At 35.3% G+C, this 15384-nt stretch overlaps 1 long non-coding RNA gene across 1 annotated transcript in view; it reads left to right on the forward strand.

The window, feature by feature from the left end:
- LOC103105911 (uncharacterized) overlaps positions 1 to 15384 on the forward strand; it is an 83423-nt gene that overhangs the window by 12613 nt on the left and 55426 nt on the right. Inside the window, exon 2 of the long non-coding RNA XR_470230.3 lies at positions 7340 to 7435. This is a non-coding gene — a long non-coding RNA (uncharacterized LOC103105911). The remainder of the gene's footprint in view (positions 1 to 7339; positions 7436 to 15384) is intronic.

The following is a 15384-nucleotide window of genomic DNA, read 5'->3' on the forward strand; positions in this document are numbered from 1 at the left end:
TAGCTTTTTGGTTGAATCTCTAGGATTCTTTAAGTAGACCATCATGTCATCTGCAAAGAGCGATAATTTGGTCTCCTCCTTGCCTATTTTAATGCCTTCAATTTCTTTTTCATCTCTAATTGCTACTGCTAGTGTTTCTAGTACAGTGTTAAATAGAGGAAGTGATAATGGGCATCCTTGTTTCACTCCTGATCTTATTGGGAATGCATCTAGTTTATCCCCATTGCAGATGATATTAGTTGATGGTTTTAGATATATACTGTTTATTATTTTTAGGAACGACCCTTCTATTCCTATGCTTTCTAGTGTTTTTAATAGGAATGAGTGTTGTATTTTATCAAAGGCTTTTTCTGCGTCTATTGAAATAATCATGTGATTTTTGTTGGTTTGCTTGTTGATGTGGTCAATTGAGACTATAACTCTTAATGAGAATTAGAGAATTATAGATTTTATTTACCTAACCTGCAACATTTGACCATACCAAAAGACATACCAAATATTAGCATTTGAAATTTCATGTTGTAATTCTTGTTACATCAAAAAGAGAAACTCAACATTGCATAGTTATAATGGCTAATCTTGGCCATGGTGAAGAGTTGAGAAAATACATCTCTCTCCTCCAATTTTTAAAAAAAATTTTACTTTCTTAGAATCCATACTAGGTATCAGTTCCAAGACAGAAGGGCTAGGCAATTGGGGTTACATGACTTGTCTAGGGTCACATAACTAAGAAATATTTGAAGCCAAATTTGAAACCAGGATCTCCCATCTCCAGGTCTACTTTTTTGTTCTACTGAACCATCTAGCTACTCCTTTGTTATTCCTTTGTCATAAGATTCTTTGTATTTGGACCTGGGCACTAATATAGGTTCAAGTTTCCTAATTTAAAAATGATGTTATATTCAATTTTATTTTTAAGGACAATGTGTGCATGGTAACGGGTTTTGGTGGATTTTAGAGAGAAGATGATGCAAATACTTTTTTTTAAGAACATACTTCTTTGTCCATATATTTTGATCTAGAAATCCCATTTCTAGGTATATATCCTAAATAAGCAAAAAATATAAAATAAGCATAATTATAATATAATATAAATAAAAATATAAAATAGCATAATTATCACAATATTAATTGTAACATTTTGTGGTAGCAAAGGACTAGAGACAAAAGAGGTGCTCTTAACTGGAGAATGGTAAAACGAATTATATTACATAATGTGATGTAATATTATTGTGCTTTAAGAAACAATAAAAAGGAATAATCTAGAGAGTTATTGAAGGATATATAGGAAGTGACATAGAATGAAATATATAGAACCAGGAAAACAATATATAAAAGGACCACAAGAATGCAATTAAGTAAAAAGAAGAAACTCAATATTGTATAATTATAATGATTTATCTTGGCCTTGGTGAAGAGTTGTGAAAATGCATCTCTCTTCCCCTAATTTGTTGCAAATGTAAAGAACTACAAAAAAGAATATTAAATATACTCTCAGACCTGGTGGATATATTGGTACTTTGATGAACTATTTTTGTTTTGGTTAAACATAATGATTCACTGGTGGGCATGGGGAGTAGAAAGAGATATATTCTGGATGAACATGATATAAAAAATTAATTAAATTAGATTAAACTTAAAAAACTTACATATGAACTCAATATTAGAATCAAGGTAACTGTAACCAATCTCTTGTTGGGAGAAAGGGCTACAATAATATTTTTATCTTAGTCCTCCTTCATCCCTTACAATTCCCATCTGCTTCTTGTTATGGTGTCAGATGACAGTAATTAACTAAAGGCTCTATTTGTGCCTACTCTGTGATTTTTGGAGTTATCAATGGAATCACCATGGAAATCAGAATATTTACTCTGGAAGATTGAGTGATGCTTTGTGCCTTTACTATTTGAGACCTTTCAAGAAATGGAGAGCAATAAGATCTGGGCTTCATCAGTTCCCGAGAACACTGACTATATCAGGATGCAGGTTTTAACTAAACTAGGTAGCTTCCAGAGGATCACACCCAAAGTGGTAAAAACTCACAGGTTTATGCTCTATGAGAGTCATTTGAAGGAACCAGGAATTTTTAGCCTGGAGAAAAGATTTATAGGATGCATAGTAGATGTCTTCAAATATTTAAGAAAGCTATCCCTTAAAATAGAGATTTGTGTTCTCTTTGATCCCATAGGAGATAGCAAGATGCAGAAGGTAGAAATTGCGAAGAAGAAATTTTATATTTAATAGTAGAAAGAAAAGAAGAATCATAACAATTAAAGCTATCCAAAGTGGAACAGAATGTCTTAGATAGGGACTGACTGACTTCAGAACCTCCATTTCTCCCTTAAAGCCCTCTTGACTTGCTTGCTAGTCTAATAAGTTCTTCCCAGTTTTCATGTTAGATACTCTATTCTCAGATAAGAATCCATTGTTTGAGTATCTTAAACTAAAGTCTAGAAAATTATCCATTTCAAATTGGTATTCATTCAAAAGGGACCTCAGAACCATCTAGACTAAGTATCTACCCAAGAGAGGAGTCCCCTATACTCACTGGAAATTTTTAAGTGAAGGTCTAGTGACCACTTGTTTATGTTGTACATCTTTTTCACATATTATTTGGAATAAATGGACCCTGAGATCCCTTCCTATTTTGAAATCATTGTTCGGATGGCCTAAATTTCTCTTCGTTATTTTCCCCAATGTAAAGAGAATGTGAGGAAATTCACTGGCATGCTGGGTAGACCCTCAGCAGTGAATTTATGGAAGACATGTATGAGAGTTCCCCAGGATAGACAGGAACAAATAAACTCTGATCTGCACTATTGGCAGGAATATCTACATTGATGACATCACATCCAGTAGGGAGCACAATCCTTGCTTATTAAAATTTCAAATATAATTTTCCTCATTAGATAGCTACTGCGAAATATAATTTTAAGAGTTTTTAAACAAATGCTAGCTTTGTGAAATTAAAAGTGCCTGGTAAGAATAATGATCCAAATCTATTACATAATTTTAAATTGAGATTTTATGTATCGAAGTTTATTATGAAAGAGGAAAAGGAAGAAGAATGACATGTTTGCCCTTTGTTCATTATTTAAATAGAATATGAGCTTCCTAAGATACAATTGTTAGGGCAAATTTGGGATATTTTTCGGGAAATCTATTTTTATGTAGACTTCTTTTTTTCTGACTCATTTTTAGCAAATAGAATTTCATTATGTTTCCTTGAAAAAAATATCTTCAGAGTATTTTACTCAATTTATTTTCTCTTTGGCAATCAACTATATACCCAATCTTCATTTTATTTTTAATTTAGAATGAGAAAAATTTCAATAATAAATATGGTTTAAAATATTTAAGAAACACTGTGCTCTGTTCTTCCTCATCGAATAAGTCATCTTTTTGAATTGAGTATAAGAAAATACCATTTAGCAAGGTATTGTTTCATTTCAGAAGATGGCACCCTACTGGCCTAATGAGTTGATTCTGTCTCGTTCTGTGTCAAAGATTCTATCAGGGAAGATTTAAGCTCAGTACAATGCATAGTCTCTTGATACTTTATGTAATTTAGTTTGGGGGTTTAAGAAAAATAGTAGCACTGGATCACATTTAAAAATATATATATATTCAGGATAACTTTACTGTCTTATAACAGTCAGGAGAAACAACCTTTAAATATGTTCAAAGACTTAAAGTAATTAATTAAAGTCAACTTGATTAGGTTGTTTGGCTTTTGGTTTGTTAGCCATGACCATATGACTATAACGCAAAGATTCTGTATAAGGGATTCTTCTTTTGGGTAGATATTTGGTCCAGATGGTTCTGAGGTTCTTTTTATTTCTTTGTTTCTATGATTTTGCCATTTGAAATAGATAATTTTTAGACTAGTTTAAGATATTAGAATTATGGTTTCTTAGCTGAGAATAGAATATCTAGTATGAGGACTGGGAAGAAATTATTAGACTAGACAACGGGCAATCTAATCAAGAGGGCTTTAAAAGGAAATTGAAGGTTCTGAAGTCAGTCTATCCCTATTTTCAAATGTGTAACTTAAAAGAGACTCCTTTTCTTCAAATTTTGTCTCTGCAATAGGAGTCTTTTCTCTTTTCAAGCCTCTTAAATATATTTGAGCAAAATATAAAAGGATTAAATAGTTATGCAATTATTTATCTCAGGATTCTTCCAGAATGTGCTAGACTTTTCTTGCAGCAATTGTTGAGTGCAATGTTGCATGTGAATGGATAAATGGAATTTAAAATCTTTTCCAGGGAATCGATTATATGAGAAAGTGGAACATGATGGATTTGATTGAATACTTGTTTTATATTTTCATATCCCAATAAACATTTTACCCCCAAACTGGATATTAAAGAAATGAATGCATTAATTATGCATCATGTATAAAGAAGACATTATTGACCTGTAGTATGGGCATCTCTTGGACCTGTTTTTTTTTTTTAAATACTAGTAATGAATAGTACTGAATCAGTCATACCCTCTTGCTTCATCTGCCTTATAATTAAAATTACACACTTGAGAGGTGACTGACCAGGATTAGGGGCAAAAGTAATCTGGGGTCTGAACATGAAAAATTTTGTATAAGCCTTGGGTTCCAATTCAAACTTTGCCATTTAATAAATCTTCAGTTTTGCACAAGTTGTTTTACCTTTCTTAGCCCCAGGTTCCTTAACAGTGAAAAGAGAAGTGGCCCTGGATTTGGAGATTCCTAACATGGAATTGATGACCTGATAAATGTAAAGAATCCCTACACTAATTGTCCTCTAAAATCTATAAATTTTATGATCTCCTGAATCTAATTTTAACCCTGAGTTTAGGATTCCCTGACCAATTACTCTAAGTATATGTAAACACATGGATGGAATTCATTTGAAAAATAGTTGAAGTTGCAGAAATGTGAGATTCTTGATTTGAATTTCAAGCCCGGAGACGGTATCTATTGAGCTAACTTTATCTGGCACCCAAGGAATCTCCAAGCATATCTTGGTGATAAACATTTATTTTTGGATAATTACGATGATATTTGTCATGAAGAAATACCAATGATGCCCACAACGGTGGAGAGAGACACTGAGGGCTTGAATGTGGTTCTAAATTTAATATTTCCTTAGCATGGTGAGTTGTTTGGGACACGATTCAAGTAGATATTTGTAGTTTCTAAATTTTCAACAGCAGTTGTCTTCTGCTATGTGTCACTATATATTCAGATTTGACATCTGCTATCTGAGCCACAGAAGCAGTGCCATGTTTTAAACTGCATCCGCAATTGGCTTCTGTTTTATCTTCGTCTAGGCCATGTTATCACTGCATGTGACATCTCTGTATATGTGTTTGTGAAACTGGGATAAAGTTGGCAAAACTTGCCATGGAGGAAATGGGCGCTGAAGCATAATTTTTTTCAGTCTCTGAAGAACAGGTGGTGTAAGCGTGTCTGGCATAGAGTGCAGAAGGAGAAAGAGGAGAGAGAAGGGAGATGAAGAGGAAGCTTCATCTAGGCATAGAGTGCAGAAGGAGAAAGAGGAGAGAGAAGGAAGATGAAGAGGAAGCTTCATCTAGGCATAGAGTGCAGAAGGAGAAAGAGGAGAGAGAAGGGAGATGAAGAGGAAGCTTCATCTAGGCATAGAGTGCAGAAAGAGAAAGAGGAAGAGAAGGGAGATGAAGAGGAAGCTTCATCTAGGCATAGAGTGCAGAAGGAGAAAGAGGAGAGAGAAGGGAGATGAAGAGGAAGCTTCATCTAGGCATAGAGTGCAGAAGGAGAAAGAGGAGAGAGAAGGGAGATGAAGAGGAAGCTTCATCTAGGCATAGAGTGCAGAAGGAGAAAGAGGAGAGAGAAGGGAGATGAAGAGGAAGCTTCATCTAGGCATAGAGTGCAGAAGGAGAAAGAGGAGACAGAAGGGAGATGAAGAGGAAGCTTCATCTAGGCATAGAGTGCAGAAGGAGAAAGAGGAGAGAGAAGGGAGATGAAGAGGAAGCTTCATCTAGGCATAGAGTGCAGAAGGAGAAAGAGGAGAGAGAAGGGAGATGAAGAGGAAGCTTCATCTAGGCATAGAGTGCAGAAGGAGAAAGAGGAGAGAGAAGGGAGATGAAGAGGAAGCTTCATCTAGGCATAGAGTGCAGAAGGAGAAAGAGGAGAGAGAAGGGAGATGAAGAGGAAGCTTCATCTAGGCATAGAGTGCAGAAGGAGAAAGAGGAGACAGAAGGGAGATGAAGAGGAAGCTTCATCTAGGCATAGAGTGTAGAAGGAGAAAGAGGAGAGAGAAGGGAGATGAAGAGGAAGCTTCATCTAGGATCTCAGGAGAAGAGATTGAGAATGGGAAGGGTTGTGGGGGTCCATCAAGGGTAAAGCCATGCTTTGGCCTTTAGAGATGAAGAAACTGAAGTGTAGAGAAGTCAAATGACTTGCCCAGGGTCCCACTGCATGTACATTACTGTGGCAGGGTTTGAATCACATTCTTTGTGACTTTATGTTCAGTGCTTCCCCCTTTATATCATAGATCAAAAGATCTCACTAAGGAAAAGCAGTAAGGAACTTAGGATGTGGTTCAAGCAACATAAATTGAAGAACTCTATATCATTTTCTATGTGTAGTTTTCCCAACTAGATGGCAAATTTATTAATAGTAGGAATGGTATCTGAGACATCCTTCTATGTCCTGGGCCTAGTATAGAGTCCAGAAAAGAATAGACAGTCAATCAATATGATTCAGGGCAGCTAAGTGGCAGAGTGGATAGAGTGCTGGGCCTGGAGACAAGAAGACATGGTTGCGAGTTCAATTCTGGCCTCAGGTTTGAGCTGGGAAAATCACAGAATTGTATTTGCCTCAGTTTCCTTATCTGTAAAATGAGCTGAAGAAGGAAATGGCAAACCTCTTCAGTATATTTTGTCCAGAAAACCCCAAACAGGGCCACAAAGAGTTGGACACAAATGAAATGAATGAACAACAATAAGATTCAATTTAAAACAAACATTATATACTTGCTATACGCAAAATTCAAGTAATAGACAAAAATGAAATAGTTCCTTCCCTCAATAATAACAATAGCTCACATTTATAGAGCACTTATATGTGCCAGGCTGAAATCACTGAACAACAGCAACATACCAGGCATTCTGCTAAGCACTTTTTAATTATCTCATTTGAGGCTCTTGGCAACTCTGGGAGGTAGGTGTTATTAGCACCCTTATTTTACAGAAAACTGAAGCAAACAACTTAAATGACCTGATCAGGGGTCACATGAATATTAAGTATCTGAAGTACTTTATGAATTCAGGTCTTCCTGGCTCAAGCCAAGAATTCTATGGAACTTTCTCTTTTTTACAGATGGTGAAACTGAGGCCCAACCAGCTTAAGTGACTTGCCTTGCTTCACACAGGCAATGAGATTCAGAGTTAGAAGAGGAACCCAGATACTCTAATGGTAGGAATATACTGCTCTTTTTTTTCTTATTTCTGGTATTCTTTTCGTTGTTTCATTTTGCCTTTTCTTCCAATCCCCCTTATGAAGCCAGTTGAAACTCAGGTCATGCAAGGTAAAAATGGAGCTCAACATGATAGAAGACAGTAAGACCAGTTTAATTATAATAGTCTGAGAATGACTGCTAGCCATGCCATGTTTTGCTTTTTAAAGGACCTGGATTACTCGGATTTGGGAACCAGATATCAGAGTTATTACAAGATTTCATGCCAGGTCTGGTCCACATTTGGTTATACAAATCAGTGCTTCCTTCTTCAGTATCAGGGACTAAGTAGCAACTACCAACCAAGTTAGGTACAGCTGGGGTAATTTGTGGGAGGGAACATAATTATTACTAGGGAATAAACCCAACAACTAACTGACTGACCAACCATTTTAGAGTTCTGAATTGTACACTAAAAGACACTTTAATTCTTTGAAAACTTTGAAACCAGTAAAGACCTTCAAAAGAGGGATCTAAAAAAATGAGACAAGCAGAAAAAATTAAGATTATAATGTTAAAGATTTCTTTTAATTGAATTTATTTTATATTTTTCTATTACATTTTTATTTAAAAAATTTTCTGTGATTCCATGATTCATGTTTTCTCCTTCCCCTTTTCCCTCCCCCCTCCTGGAGTTGATACACAATTACACTGGATTATACATATACACATACATATATATTATCACTTGAACCCATTTCCATATTATTAATTTTTATAGAAGAGTAATCCTTTAAAAGCATAACATCAAATAATAAACCCATATAAACAAGTGATACATTTTATGTTTTCTTCTGGATTTCTACTCCCACAGTCCTTTCTCTGGAGGTGGATGACATTCCTTTTTATAAGTCCCACAGAATTGTCCTGGATCATTGCATTGCTATTTGTAGCAAAGTCAGTTACCTTTGATCTTCCCACAATATTATATTTTTTGTGTATAATGATCTGGTTCTGCTTATTTCACTCTGCATCAAATCATGTAGATCTTTCCAATTCTTATAGAAATCCATCAATTATTCATTCCTTATAGCACAATATTATTCCATCACCATCATATGCTATAATTTATTCAGCTATTCCCCAATCTAGGGACATCCCCTCATATTCCAATTTTTTGTTACCATAAAAAGCAGAGCTATAAATATTTTTGTACAAACATATCCTTGCCCAGATTTTTTTTTAATCTCTTTGGGATATAAACCCAGTAGTGGTATCAAAGAGCATGCATTCTTTTAAGACGATAAGGTTAAAAATTTAGTTAGAAGGGACGTTACCATTGAGTTCCAACTCCCCTCATTTTGCAGGAGGGGAAACCAAGGCACAAAAATGTTAAACGATTCACCTAAGGTCATACATAAAGTAACAGTATTAGTCAGAATTTGAGCTGAAATTTCCTTGATTCCCCAAAACAGTGCTCTATCATTTTGAAGTATGTGTAGCTATTTTCTGAGGCTGGTTCTTTCATTGGCAGCATACGTCCATTAGTAACCCTGAAACATTCTCTGTGTTGGAATAACACGCATTAGCATTTAACCTGGGGGGAAAACACACATGAAGTTATTTAAAATTTACATAAAATTATGGAGTAAACTCCAAACAGGTCGCCTCAGCAATGTATAATTACACTCAGCAGTGCTGTCAGCATACATAGAAACAATTTTATTTCTAATCATCTTCTGCTTTTATTCACTCAGGAATGTATCATTAAAATTTCCACAGAACAATGAACCTTAATAGGTGCTAATGCAATTGTGAATTGTGGTAATTGTTACCTAAATTAATCTCTGTACTTTCAATTTCTCGTTGCCCTCTGCATATGAGGAGTGTGAAGAAGATAATGTAGAAACTGAAATTTGTATAAATGATGTAAAAACTTATCTTATTTGATTAAAAAAAGAATTTTCCTGGAACTTGCTGTAGTTTACAAAGTAATTTCCATGAACAGACTCTTTAGATTCACTATGGACAAACACAGACAAGGAAGACCAACGTGAGTTTTGTTTAATAATACTTTGTTAGGTTGATCAATAATGGAGAAAGTTGGGTAAGTTGGTAACTTTAATTTTTACCATAGATGCATTTCTGTTTCCATATGTGTATTTCATTGATATAATTCTTATATCCAAATGTTTGACATATTAATAAATTTAACATTGCATACTACTTTTTTATTTATACATTTCTTTGATATCTTCTATGCTGCTTTTCCATTCTAGTTATTCACTGATAATATATTTTACAGTCTACTTCTACCCTCTGTATACTACTTCTCTTTTGGATTCTATTAGTATTTTCTAAGCTCTACCTCGATTGTAAATCATATCTTCTTTCCATTTACCAATGGGGTTTGAAGACATGGGATTGTTATTGTCCATGAAGTACTTTCCAATGCATTGATTGCTGCTGCTGTTGATTTCTGTCTGGATATAATAAACATTTGAAGGGTTGTTTTGTGGAAGAAGAATTGTATGTCTAGGTCCCAATGTGCAATTGGCTTTTGATCAATTAGTTACAAAGAGGCCAGATTTGAACCTACTTTAACAGAAATGTTTTTAGCAGTTAGAGCTGATCAAGATTGGAATGTGCTACCTTGGGGGTAATAAGTTCTTCACTGATGGAATCCACAGGAAAAAATACTATTCACTATTCTAAGCATTGTTGGACTCCATTCTCATTACAGTATGGTTCAGACCAAAAGGTCTATAATCCCTTTCAGTTTGGAGGTTCTGTGCTTTCTGTTCAACAAATATCATTTCTGAGAGAACAGGGCATGGTGGAAGAATGGTAGCACTGAAATCAGGAAAGATCTGGGTTGAACTTAATATTTTATTAATTGTAAATATGGGTGGATCACATATCTTCTCTGAGCTTTCATCCTCCAACCTTAAAAAAAAAATGGGATGATAATTAGAATACTTATCTCACAGGGATTTTGTAAAGATCAGATGAGATAATTTATAAGTGTTTTATTGACACTAAGTTTGATAGCACTGATGTCTACAAGAATTCTCCCTCCCCAGTCCTGCAATGTGGACCAGGAAAAGCAAAAGTAGAACTTGATCGACTTTGGAATGGGGCAAGGATCAATCCGTGCTTTCCTTGATGCAGCTTCCTGCTGGCGTCTGGCCATGATAGCTTGGCTTCCTGTTTACCTGGGCTCATAAACGGTGCCACTTTCTGGAGAGGGAGGTCTATCAATTCAGTTACTGTCAGAAGACCACATGATCACCACAAATAAATAGGGGAAAGGATGCAGCATATATAGAAGCTACTTGCTAGTATATGCTTATTATATAGCTGTGTCATGTTCAGGCTAAATAAATCTCCTTTTGAAAATTGTTAAAGACCTTCAAGTGCCTTATTTCACCCCATCTTTAAATATAAATATAAATGGTATAGGAATTTCAGGTGCAAAGTAGAGAATAGAGTGGCTGAGCAGGAAGGAGTATGTATGAATTGGGAAATAAAATAAAATCATGTTTATTAGTGCAAAGGGTTTTGCATGGTATTTATTCAACACACATTTATCGAGTATTTACTAAGTGAAAAGCTCTATGTGGGACATTAAGAGAAATATAATAATAAATACAATGTGGTCCAGGATCTCAAGGAATAGTCATTCTATATGGTATCCTGAGGGAGAAAAGACATTGAATTTGGAATTAGAGGGTGATTCCCAACCTGCTGATTAAAATGTATGTGCTGCTCAACCACAAGGGTCGATGGCAATATGATTGGGGATATAAACTCTAAATGATCCCCCTAGTGCAAATATTAATGGTATGGAAATGGGGCTTGATCCAATGACACATGTAAAACCCAGTGGAATTGCACTTCGGCTATGGGAGGGGCTTTGGGGCAGGGCAGGGAAGGATCATGAAAATTTGTAACCATGGAAACATATTCAAAATTAATTAATTAAATAAAATTTAAAAATTAAAATCCATGTGACTTTTGGCAAAGCCTTTCATCTCTCTGGGTCTCATCTGTAAAATGTAGGGGGCTTGAACCAGATGATTTAGTAAAGCATGAGAATACTTTCTAGAACATCAAACAGGTATTAGCTACTGACTTCTGAGCCTGTTTCTATATTGCAGTGTACATCCACTGCCCCTCTTCTGACCTCTGATTCTTTCCTTTATGATGCTAGAATTGTGGTTAGCCGCAACATGCCAGATTGCATTGAGGCACCAATTACTTGGTATTCATGAATAATGTCACCTTTGGAATAGAACAACATAAATAGGCAAAGAAGCACTTACTAATTATTGGACTCAAGATATTCCATAATTACCTCTACAACTGAGCCTTTATGATTGCAATGATAATTGGATGCTGGAGGGTAACTGGAGAAGGGTAATCGGGATAATGAAGGGACTCATACCGTATGACAGTTGGTTGAAGGAAGAAGGGCTATTTAGCCTGAAGAAAAAAAGACTTGGTTGAAGGGCTGGGGAGTGGGGTGGGGATGATGCCAGTTGTCAAATATTTGAAGGCTTATTTCCTAAAGGATGAATTCACCTTTCCCCCCTTGGATCTAGGGGGCAAAAACCAGAAACAATCAGTGCATGTTGCAAAGAGGTAAATTTAAGCTAGTTTAGAAAAACTATTGTAGCCATGGAAGACAGTCAAAAGTGCAATGGATTCCTTTGGTAGCAGTGGATTCCTTTTCTCTGGAGATACTAAAGTAAAGGGTCACTGAACATTTGTTGATTATTCTGCGAAGGGGACTGATTCTTGTTTGTGTACCAGTTCAACTAGATAGCATCCAATCCAAACCTTATAATTCTTGCTGAACCCAACACTCTTAGATGTCTCTTTTCTATTTTTTAAACTCTTACCTTCTGTCTTCTTAGAATTGATACTTATTATGGTTTCCAAGGCAGAATTGTAATAAGGGCTAGGCAATTGGGGTTAAATGACTTGCCCAAGACCACATAACTAAGAAGTGTCTGAAGCCACATTTGAACCCAGGACCTCTTGTCTCCAGATCTGGCTCTCTATCCACAGAGCTACCTAGCTGTGCCACAAGTCTCTGTTCTCAGCAGACAATTTTTTATAACCAGATTTATGATCTCATCGAATTTCCCCTGTAAAAATCATGTCCACTGATGTAAATTGAAAAGTCATAATAGTTTTAGAGTTTTCTGTTACATGGAGAGGTTAACTGTCTTGCTCAAGGTCATACTTCCAGTTTGTGTCAGAGGTAGGACTTAAATACGAGTCTTCTTAACTCTACCACTATTCTGTCTCATGAATTTGCTTTGTCATTGAATATATTATCAGAGGGGGATCTTGCACTAGTTACTCTTATTCAGACAACAATAGCATTAGTATTTTGTAAATTATTCTTTAAGGCTATAATTGACAGAACAGGTGCCATCCTACAATGTAGAATGAGTTTCTCATTGGGAATTTCCCACACCTGTGAAAATGAAGGTACAGTACAAGAAACAAAGAAATAAAAAACCTTCCAAATTGCATCATAGAATTCTTAGATTTACAAAGTTCCTCCCCAACTAAGAAATGGGCAAAGGATATGATGAGGCAGTTCTTAAAGAAACTAATACTCTACTTAGTCATGTAAAAAAAAAAGTCATGTTTCAAGTCACTATTAGAGAAATGCAAATTAAAACAACACTGAGGCATCACCTCACACCTACCAGAATGGATAACATGATATAAAAAAGGAGGGTATGTGGAAAAATTGGGACACCATTGGTGGTAATATGAATGGATACAACCATTCCAGAGAGCAATTTGGAACCATGACCAAAAGGCCATCAACTGTGCATACCTTCTGACTTAGCACTATCACTAGTAGGCCTTTATCCTAAAGAGATCAAAGATAGTAGAAAAGGACCAACTTGTACAAAAATATTTATAGCTGTTCTTTTTGTAGTGACAAAAAATTATAAATGGAAGAGATGTCCATCAACTGGGAAATGGCTGAACAAATTGTGGTATGTGATTATAATGTAATGCTAGTGTGCCATTAAAAAAGCATGAACAGGAGATTGATCATAAAAAATCTGGAAAGACTTAGATGAAGTGATTTGAAGTGAAGTGATCAGAACCAGGAGAATGTTGTAAATACTAACAGCAATATATGAAAATCAATGGTGAATGACAACTAGTATCAGCAATATAAGGATCCAAGACCATTCCAAGGGACTCAATGAAAAAAAAAAGCTATCTAGCATCATAGAAGGAACTGATGGAATCTGAATGCAGATTGAAGAATATTTTTTCACTTTATTTCCTTCACAAGTTTTTTTCTTATATAAATGATATGTTTTCTTTTATTATATGATGAGCATTGAAATATGTATTGCAGGATTGCACATGTATAACCTATATCATATTACTGCTTTCTCAGGGAGGAGGAAGGGTAGAGAAAGATGAAGAGTTCATGGATTGAAAAATGTCAGAAAAAAATTACCAAAAATTGCATTGACATATAAATGGGAAAATATATAATAACAACAAAAGCAGAAAAATACACAAAAAAGATTTACAAAGTCTTTGCCTCACACACATTATATGATGGGTTGAATATTATTGTGTCAATTTTATATAGGAGGAAAGTGAAGAACAAAAGTAAAATGGTTTGCCTTGCTCACCCACTTTGCAAATGGTAGATTGAGTAATTAAATTCAGTTCTCCTGATATCAAGTCTAGTGCTGTTTCCAATTTCATTCCAATGTAAAGCTCCTGTATTTACAGTATTTGTAGGATAATATAAGTATTGATTGCCAATATCCCAAGTTATCTATGTAAATCTCAGATTATGATAAATCCACTATGCCAGAAGTTCTGAAATGGGAAGACCTTTCTAATACAACTCTTCAGGATGATCAAAGGGATTAATTGTTTGGGACAACACATTGACTCATCTCATGAAATGCAATGCAGGGAACAGCCAGGAAAGAAAATACCTGAAGAATTCAAGTCATTCATAATCCATTTCCATGAGTTTTTAAGCTAATGAAAAAGGCCTTTTGTGAGAATATTAAATCATTTTCCCAAAAGACAGCTATCATATTCTCTTGGCCCTGTTTCATTGGCATACCTATCTAATCATAAATTGGTCACATGAAAGTGTTTCTAGAAACTATGTCTAATGTTCTGAAATCTATTCTGTTATTAAAAAGAGCATAAGGAATGCAGCATGTGCCAGGTTATTTGGCATAATTTGTCAAAAGCAACTTTTTTCCATGCTAAATGATCAAGGATCTTCATTTATTTGGCAGAACCATCAGATGGAAGGACTTCTTGACACTGATAAACACTTTATGAAAATGAACATAAGTCCTAAATCCAACTTTCACCTCAATAATTATAGATCTACATCAGGAATCTACTGAACACAGATTGCCTTCATGTTCTATCACTTCTATTAATGGACTGTTGACATGAGTTAGAACCTTATGGGATATGCAGGGAAATAATGAAAAAAAATGTGAAGGAAGGTGGCCTAGCAATACCAGGTCTCAAACTATACTGTAACGCAGTGGTCATCAAAACAATATGATACTGGTTAAGAGACAGAAAGGAGGCTCAGTGGAATAGACTTGGGGTAAGTGACCTCAGTAAGATAGTCTATAATAAACCCAAAGATCCGATCCCAGCTTTTGGGACAAAAATCCACTATTTTGCAAAAACTGCTGTGAAAATTGGAAGACAGTATGGGAGAGATTGGGGTTGGATCAACATCTCACACCCTACACCAAGATAAACTCAGAATGGGTGAATGACTTGAATATAAAGAAGGAAACTATAAATAAATTAGGTAAACACAGAATAGTATACATGTCAGATCTTTGGGAAAGAAAATATTTTTAAGACCAAGCAAGAGTTAGAAAAACTTACAAAATATAAAATAATTTTGATTAAATTAAAAAGG

The sequence above is a fragment of the Monodelphis domestica genome, chromosome 7 (assembly GCF_027887165.1).
Source record: "Monodelphis domestica isolate mMonDom1 chromosome 7, mMonDom1.pri, whole genome shotgun sequence".
Classification (NCBI taxonomy): domain Eukaryota; kingdom Metazoa; phylum Chordata; class Mammalia; order Didelphimorphia; family Didelphidae; genus Monodelphis; species Monodelphis domestica.